Below are 6,358 nucleotides of genomic sequence, written 5' to 3'. Positions count from 1 at the left end.
TGGTGAGACACTGGCCCAGGTTGCCCAGAGAAGCTGTGGCTGTCCCATCCCTGGAGGTGTTCAAGGCCAGGTTGGATGGGGCTTTGAGCAACCTGGTCTAGTGGGAGGTGTCCCTGCCCATGGCAGGGGGGTTGGAATGAGATGATCTTCAAGGTCCCTTCCAACCCAAACCATTCTGCGATTCTATGATTCCATGATTAGCAAATATGACACCCGTCTACAAGAAGGGATGGAAGGAGGATCTGGGGAACTACAGGCCCGTCAGTCTGACCTCACTGCTGGGGAAGGTTATGGAGCAGATCATCCTGAGTGCCATTACACAGCACGTTCAGGACAACCTGGCGATCAGGCCCAGTCAGCATGGGCTCATGACAGGAAGGTCCTGCTTCACAAACCTGATGTCCTTCTATGACAAGGTGACCAGCTTAGTGGATGAGGGAAAGGCTGTGGATGTTGTCTACCTGGACCTGAGTAAAGCATTTGACACTGTTTCCCACAGCATTCTCCTGGAGAACCTGGCTGCTCATGGCTTGGATGGGTGTACTCTTCACTGGGTAAAAAAATGGCTGGATGGCCAGGCCAAAAGAGTGGTGGTGAAAGGAGTTAAATCCAGTTGGCAGCCAGTCACAAGTGGTACTGGGACTGTTTCTCTTTAATCCAGATCAATGATCTGGATTTATCAATGATCTGGACAAGGGGATCGAGTGCACCCTCAGTAAGATTGCAGATGACACCAAGTTAGGTGGGAGTGTCAACCAGCTGGAGGGTGAGATGGGTCTACAGAGGGATCTGGATAGGCTGGATTGATGGGCTGAGGCCAATGGTATGAGGTTCAACAAGGCCAAGTGCCGGGTCCTGCACTTGGGTCACAACAACCCCATGCAGTGCTACAGGCTTGGGGAAGAGTGACTGGAAAGCTGCCCGGCAGAAATGGACCTGGGGGTGTTGGTGGACAGCCGGCTGAATATGAGCCAACAATGTGTCCAGGTGGCCAAGGAGGCCAACACCATCCTGGCCTGTATCAGGAATAGTGTGACCAGCAGGACTGGGGCAGCGATCGTCCACCTGTACTCGGCACTGTTGAGGCCCCACCTCGAGTTCTGTGTTCAGTTTTGGGCCCCTCACTACAAGAAAGATATTGAGGTGCTGGAGCGTGTCCAGATAAGGGCAACTGAGCTGGTGAGGGGTCTGGAGGACAAGACTTATGAGGAGCAGCTGAGGGAACTGGGGTTGTTTAGCCTGGAGGAAAGGAGGCTGAGGGGAGACCTTATCGCTCCCTACAACTACTTGAAAGGAGGTGGGCGTTGGTGTCTTCTCCCAGGTGACAGAACAAGAGGAAATGGCCTCAAGTTGTTTCAGGGGAAGTTTAGATTAGATATTAGGAGAAATTTCTTCACCAAAAGGGTTCTCAAGCATTGGAACAGGCTGCCCAGGCAAGTGGTAGAATTACCATCCCTGGAGGTATTCAAAAGACGGGTAGACATGGTGCTGAGGGACATGGTTTAGTGGTGGTGTTGTTGGCAGTGTTAGGTTGATGGTTGGACTTGATGATCTGAAAGGTCTCTTCCAACCTAGACGATTCTATGTTTCTATGATTGTATGATTTTTTTTTTATATGTGGGTGTGTATATATACACACACATTTAAATACCATACTTTTTTATTCATTAAGTTTTCCATTTCTCTGATAAAATGCTTGTGACCAGCCAGAATTTCTGTAAGGAGAAAAAAAAGAAATTGCATCTTTTTAAACATTAATCATTGATTAAATATTTCCCCTTTTTAATTTGAGAACATTTTCAACTTACAGGATACACATTATGTCTCTGCCCCTACTGTGAACTCACACATTTGTCACATCACAAGGCCCACGCTACAGGGATCATGTTCAAGATCCTTGGATGAACAAAGATGATCAGTTTTTATATAGCGAAAAAGAAGTTTTCATTCAGTTATTTAAAAAAAAGAATGATAAAAGCAGTCTGTTCTGCCTTTCTAATCCTTTTTATGGTACTTTATTGAGCTTAATCTAACTAAGGAGTCTGAACATCTCCTGGTAATGAAGCTTGAATTGAATGCTACTGTCAGATATTTAGATTGAAGCATTTGTTTCACTATAATTATTAATTTGTATTTTTGTTACTGTTCGGTAATCTTATTGCAAACTTGGTGGCAATGTAATTACAAACGTGTGTGCAGATACTTCAGTGTCATATATATGTGTGTGTGTGTGTGTGGACATTTCTGTGAGCTAGTTAGGATAGGGAGAAGGAAAGGTGAAGTCTGATTCTCCATTTTCCTCAGTTTTCTTATATGCAAGATGGTGATGTTCATACAATATTATATGTCACTCAAGCTCTTGGCAAATGACTACACAAAGATAATAGCAGGAGGAGAAACAGAGCTCTGTTTCTCTGGACTCTTACTGAAAGGCTGGATTGCTACATTTGAGCCAACTCATGAATAAAATTTTGCTATCAAAGTCTCATTTTTACCAAAGAGGTAGATAGCAATTTTATGTAGTAAGGGAAAAGAAAAAAAAACCAACCACCCTCTTGGACACCTGCCTTTCAGATACACATTTGCTATTTGGAGAACAGAGAATTGAGCGTTGCCGATGCCAAGCAAACACTTTCATGTCTTCTCTGAGTATGTTTTAAGGCCAGTTATCCTGCATGGGTATCCATAATGGTTATTGTCTATAATTTTGTAGCTTCTGCAAACTGTAATTTGATCCAAAACCCGTAGCTTCCAGCTGGTTTTAGATAAATGAAAGTTAAACACTTGTTGTAGTGGTTTTCCCTTTGCAGGGAGATCTCAGATATGCAGTAATCTTTCTGTTGTGGTGTTGGGTTAATCTCTTTGTTTTGCCTGTGTTGCTTATGGCATACAGCATGACATTTGGTGTAAAAGTTCCTTACATGTGTGAACAATGCCTGTAGAAATACGGAGTTAATATATGAGCATTTAAATACTTTTCAGAGCCAATAAAATACTTTTTTTTTTTTTTTGTACTTTTTCATTTTTAGATACTGACCGAGCTTTAGTGCTGCTGGAAGAATATTGTAAAAAACTAAAGAAGCCTGAAGAGCAACAACTGAAAAAAGCCATCAGAAAGGTGATGGGCATCTTTAAGAGCAGCTTGTTTCAGGCGCTTCTAGGTAGGTACTAATATTTAATGTTAGATGTATGCTCTTGAAGGCCAGAGCTAGGTCAGACCTAGTAACTTTCTTATTGATCCCTATTTAATTTGTGTTTACAACAGAACAGTTGAGATGATCCTTCCAGGTTCTCTAAAGAGAAATTTGTTGTCCTGATATTTCAAAGGTATTTGCTTATTTGTAGTGAAGGAAAGAGTAACAAAAAACTCATTCAAGATAAGGCATCGAATGGTTATTTCTAAACCTTGCTGCTTTCCTTTGTTTAGTGGAAATTACTGTACCAGAGTAGGATATAAATGTTTTTGCAAAGTTGAAGATGAAGCTGTCTCCACACAGGTAAATGGCCAAAGTTTCCTTGATTTGACTGGCACCAAGTAGCATCTGAAATCTTTGTGTCTTTTGCATTTTTTTTTTTGTGAAAAGTGTCAGGCAAAGAAACTCAGAAATTAGTCAAGAAAAATGCTCAAGGACACAGTGAAGCTTTGGCAGAATGTTCCCTTCCCTGTGATATCACAGTGTTCAAGTAGACGTGCCGGTACATCACTCAGTCTTTCTTGCATTTATTTGAAAGTCCCCATTTCACCTTGTAAATGATGGTATTTTATTTGTCAAAATCAAGCACTTGGTGTTTTGGAGCTTTGTATAAAATAACCCCCATAAATTATTATATATAATGTTTTCAAGCCCATGAACGTACCCATGTGCTGTAGCATCCCTGTTGTCTCTCGTGCCATGCAGTGCTTGGGGAAGTGGTGATAATAACTGTGCATCACCTTCACTCTACCTCCCTCTGCCCTCTTGCTCACATTGCATCGGCCCCTTGGTGGTTTATTCCGTCACAAACATCTGTACGCTTTGTGCAGAACTAGTCTGCAGGGCGCATTTCTTAACACAAATGATGTTTGTGGAAGCACGCGTACCTTCAAGTTACGGTTGTTTGAAGCCAGAGTAGCAATTGTCTTCATGGCAGAGCTACAATCAGTAGCGGTTAGGGAAAAAAAATTTATTATATATCATAAAAGTAGAAGCACATCAATAGTGCACTATCACTGTGAAGACAATGGAGGTCTGGGAAGAGTTTCAGTAATTTCTGTAGTGTTTATGAAAACCATCTCCAACATTTCCTGCAAATGGAAGTAATTAATGTCAATGCTATTTTACTTGTAATTTCTCTCAGCTTCTTTAAAGTTATTAGCTTAATTTTATAAACCTACGTAATTTTTAATTGCTATGTATTCTTTTAAAAAGGAAATAGATTCATAATTGAATGGTATTTACCAAAGAGTTATAAATGTATTTGAACTAAAGAATGAAAAAAGGTGGGATGTTTTTGTGTTATTTTTAGGAAGATGACTATGGATATAGAAGTATGCACTGAGGAAATACACAAATCGTAGAAGTGACATTAGCTGTACATTTACTTCTGCAGTACTTTGAAGTAGTCCTCCCAAGTGTTCTAACGTCATGTGTGCTTTGTGTGTGTCTACACTGCAATATTTGTTGATGTGTTACTTATGCCAGAAATGCAAAAGTGATTATAGCTACTTTAAGATTGAATCCAAAGAATAAATGAAATCTTTTGATTGCCACAATAACCGATTGAGGAGCGTGGTGTTATGGAAGTTATAGGCATTTTGTTGTGGGCCTTTGGATGTCTTTTCCTTGTTCTTAAATGCTTCTTTTTATAAAAGAGATTTGGGACTCGCAAGACACGTTCAAAGTCTCTCATTATTACCTTTGTTTTGCTATTTGGTTGGTCAAGATTCTGGAATAATACAAAAGAGCGACCTCTCATCAGTATTTTAAGCGTGGGAGGTAATGTTATTACACAATCAATAATGAGGTTCTTGCATAATTGGTATTTCAAAAAAGACCACTTCCATGACATCTGTTTTAGCTTCCTGCCATAGTTTCTTCCATTCACCTATAAATCAGACCACCACCCAAAGAAATAACTAACGCAGAGCTTCTGGTCTCTTTTTAAGTTCTGTGCTGCTAATGTTCCTTTGTCTTTTGTATTTACAGAATATCTAGGTCTTGAAAGCATAAATTTTTGAGTGCTTAATATTAATTAGACTTAATTTTCAGAATCCAAGTGATCATCGTTTTCCCAAACTTGATCTCATTTACAGCTGTCAAACATTGGTTTTATCCAGAATGGATTGACCTTTAGAGTATTTAGGCTGTAATTACTAATGAAAAATGTGATTTTTGTACTGAATCATTAACCTGGATGCAGAAGTGCACATTCCTACCAGATGTAAATTTAACAGAATTTTATGTGCCAAATTCAGTTTTTGTAGGTCCTACAGCTTCAGTAGAATTTGGTTCCTTTACAAATAAATTCAGCTGTTGTAACCGTCCCTGTCCTTTAATCTGTGCTGAATTCTTGTTAACTTCCAAAATGCTTTGAAAATATGTAGGATGTCTTAAATTGAGTATAACAAGAGCAGATAAAGAAAAAGTATTATAATTGGAGGCACTTTTCAAATCTAGTGTTGTCTAGTTCCTTTTGTTCTCAAATTTATGCTTGTGTGATTTGATTCACCCAGCCATCTTTGAACTTGGGCTCTCAATGTGCGTGTGACTCTTTTTATCTTCAATGTGTTTCATAAATATTAACTGTTGACTAATTGAACGGGGGAGTAGCATGAGAAAAATGAGGATTCAATATTTTTCATACATATATTCTACACAGTCTACATACATTCTATGCAAGAAGTGACTACAAATAAGGAAGTAAAAGTTCTGTAAGTGATTTACAGAAGGATTATTGAAGGATTATCCTTTTATGTTTTAATTCGGGTTCAAAAGCGTCTTCTCCCTTCGGGCTGTTCTTGTTGCTGGACTTCTTGCTTGAGTTGCTGTGTTTGGTTACAGCTGAGTTAGTTGCTAAGAGGCACATTTTCAGAGCGACATGTGGAGCTGCTGTCTCTGGGATCCCATTTACACTCCAGTGGCCCAAACACAATGCTTTGAAAATCCAGCCCTAAGAGGAGGGAGGAGGAGAACCTCTTCAGAAGGAGCGTGCAAGGGGAAGAACTCGTATTTAGATATTGGCATTACTCTTAACTTAATTCCAAATTATTTTCACCAAAAGGATTGTACCAATCTGTCTATGCGTGGTGAGGAGTTATGGTATGGTTGATATTATGAGCTCCTAAGGATTTTTGCTTTTTGTAGGGTCACCCATAGCT

The sequence above is a fragment of the Charadrius vociferus genome, unplaced genomic scaffold (genome assembly GCF_000708025.1).
Source record: "Charadrius vociferus isolate BGI_N301 unplaced genomic scaffold, ASM70802v2 scaffold1, whole genome shotgun sequence".
Taxonomy (NCBI): Eukaryota; Metazoa; Chordata; class Aves; order Charadriiformes; family Charadriidae; genus Charadrius; species Charadrius vociferus.
This window is presented reverse-complemented; position numbering follows the sequence as displayed.